General features: G+C 42.2%; 1 pseudogene; it reads left to right on the top strand.

Moving 5' to 3' along the window:
• Window positions 1-2,072: 2,072 nt before the first annotated feature.
• Window positions 2,073-2,747, top strand: LOC105710851 (MICOS complex subunit MIC19-like; annotated as a pseudogene).
• Window positions 2,748-3,186: the final 439 nt, after the last annotated feature.

Genomic DNA, 3,186 nt, shown 5'->3' on the forward strand with positions numbered 1-3,186 from the left:
TGAGGTCAGCATATATATTTCATTTATTTTCATATTCATGGTGGCAGCATATGAAAGGAAGGGGAACAGAACATGGAGTCGGTGAGTCAGTGCTCTACCACGTCTGAATTATGTGGCCATGAACAAGTCATGTGATTTCTTTATGTTATAGTTTCCTATCTGTAAACTGTGGCTATTAATACTCAGTACTTCATAGATTTATTGGGAATATTAAACAACATGATGTAAGTCATTTATACATTTATAGGACACTGGAAGCACTAAATAAATATTATTATTAGTAGTAGTACTACTCATTAATAAACAGTAAGCACAACTATGTAATAAAAATAATGGAGTGAGAAAAACAAAAACATATGCACATTTCTTCATATCTCTTTTGTATCTTTTCAGCGTGCATAGGTATCTTTTTTCATTAAAAATTTTGCATTTATTTGCTACATCCATAATACTTATCGTAGTGGTAAAATAATTTAAAAAGCACTTGATACACATTTGCATAATGTCTCTGAATAAATGTGACAGCTTTTTTTATGGATTTTTCTTTTTTTTTTAATTATACTTTAGATTCTGGGGTACACGTGCAGATCATGCAAGATTGTTGCATAGGTACATTCACGGCAAGGTGGTTTGCTGCCACCACCCCCACATCACCTACCTGACATTTCTCCCCACGTTATCCCTCCCCACCCTCCCTCCCACTATCCCTCCCCTAGCCCCCCTCAACAGACCCTAGTTTCTCTGTGTTCACCTGTTCTCATTGTTCAGCACCCGCCTATGAGTGAGAACAGGCGGTGTTTGATTTTCTGTTCTTGTGTCAGTGTGCTGAGAATGATGGTTTCCAGGTTCATCCATGTCCCTACAAAGGACACAAACTCATCGTTTTTTATGGCTGCATAGTATTCCATGGTGTATATGTAATTGTGGCCACTTTTAAATGATAACCAAAGTAAGATAAAAAAAAAAAAACAGAGAAAAAAGAAACAAAGACCAGAAAATGAGAACTTTCAAAATAATGTCATGATTGGTATTAAGGCATGGATAATTATAAAAATTAAGCAGACTTGTACAAATAAATCTTAGGTCATGGGTGGAAGGATCTTGAGTGTTGTGGTTTTTTCACACTTGAGTTACTTGGTTGTGGGGTGATTCACAAGGAAGCAAGTGGCATTCATGCTTGACTTTCTTGTTTGTGTATGAGAGATAGTCAGTGACTCATAAATGGATCAGAGTACATGTCTCTCTTGGAGTGATTATTAGTAAAATATGACGAATGTTTTCCAGCTAACTGGTGATCAAGATGTTCAATGCTGCAAGCTCACATCTCATGAACGTTAGGAAAAATAAATGACCTTACCACGCTCTCTCTCCTGCATGTACTATAAGCAACGCTCTGGCAGATGGAATTCAATTTTAGCCTTAAAATTTTTTAAAGTGACAACCAACAGCAATTCTCTTTTATTAACACCAGAGAAAAGCTGCCTAGTGTCACCAGGAGACAAGAAAATAACTTTGGATTTTTAGGCTGTTGGCTTCCACCTGGAGTCGGGTCTGTGTGGGTGTGTTCTGCTTCAGGCCCATGCCTCCTTCAGGCCCATGCCTCACGTGTTACTCCTGTGACTGGCAGGAGGAAGGCGACAAGTTTAGGTTACAATCATGAGTAATGACGGTGATCGGTCAACTGTCCTCCCTCTTCCTCAAAACAGTCGAGTACTTAAAACGCCAAGCTGAATTGCAGGGAGTCCTCACCATCATAGACTTAGCAAGAAACCAGATCCATAGTGCCTTAACCCCAGGTGTGTTTGTAGCAACATCAATGGTCATGAGCTGTCGCTCACATGTTACATTCTGACATTATTCAGAATTGGATGAGTAGAATGCCAATAACATAATTTACAATGCATTACGCAATGTACACACTGCCTCAGGAAGAGAAAGCTCGCTTGAAAAGTATCTCCTAGGTCATGCTGTGCGCAAAAAGAATCCAGGCCCCTCCACGCAAGTGTGGGCACGGGGGAACTGAAGTGCTTGTGGTTCTATGCTAGGTCTCTGTGGGAGCAGGAACAGAAGCCATGGGTGGGACCTCCAGCACCCACTGGGTCTCCTTCAAGGCGGACAAGAATGAGAACATCACCCATCACCATAGCGAAGGGTATTGGGCTTTCAGAAAATGTGATTGATCGAATGAAGGAATCCTCTCCATCTGGTTCAAAGTCTCAGCGGTATTTTGGTGCTCATGATGCCTCGGTTTCTGATGAAGAATTGAAAAGAAGAGTAGCGGAGGAGCTGACGTTAAGCAAGCCAAGAAAGAAACTGAAGATCAGAAATGACTAAAGCAAACCAAAGAGCTGGACCGAGAAAGGGCCCCTGCCAAAGGGGAGTTAACCAGAGCCATCCTTCTAGAGAGGATATTAAGCCAGAAGGAATGTGCTAAGGCAAAGCACCTGGCTAGGCAGCTGGAAGAGAAAGAGTGAGTGCTAACGAAGCAGGTCGCATTCTGCAAAGCGCGGCCGGCTAGACTCAGAGTACTACAAAGTCACCACTGAACAGTATCAGAAAGCTGCTGAAGAGGTGGAAGCAAGGTTCAAGCATATGAGTCTCATCCAGTCCGTGCTGAGCTGCAGGTCAAAATCCTTCAGTGTTACCACAAAAACACCCACCCGACCCTCCGATGCTCCGCTCTGGCCAGCTGGTGTATGCACAGTGTCAATCATGCCAAACAGCCCATGCTTGAGAAAGGAATATAAAAAAACTTTTAGAACAAGCAAAACACTTTCAATGTTAATTTCAGAGAGGGAGTATTTTGTTTTCCTAGTAAGAAAACCCATTTAAAGAGAAGAGCACTAATGAGAAGACCACTCAAGACAGACAGCGAAGAATGAATTCAATAGAATCATATCACATTGTGATTGGAAGCAATTTAAAGGGCAGCCGAAGCCTAGGTCAGGATCAGTCATCAGGGGATGCTCTTCAGTATTAGTAGACCCCTTTTATGACGATTAAAAGGGAAGGGCAGCCCTCTCCACCTTTTGGTACTTTCTCTTCAACCTCTATGGACCATAAAATGTTTCTCTTCTAGGCAAGCTCCATCATTCGGTGAACCTCCACCCTAACAAAGTGGGATGGCGTGGGCTGGGGGTGTGCGCTAAAGTCATTGGAGTGGGGACAGGAGAGAGCCGGAAAACA

This window comes from Aotus nancymaae, unplaced genomic scaffold, assembly GCF_030222135.1.
Source record: "Aotus nancymaae isolate 86718 unplaced genomic scaffold, 86718_ANA_hifiasm-v0.15.2.pri h1tg000083l, whole genome shotgun sequence".
NCBI classification, from domain to species: Eukaryota; Metazoa; Chordata; class Mammalia; order Primates; family Aotidae; genus Aotus; species Aotus nancymaae.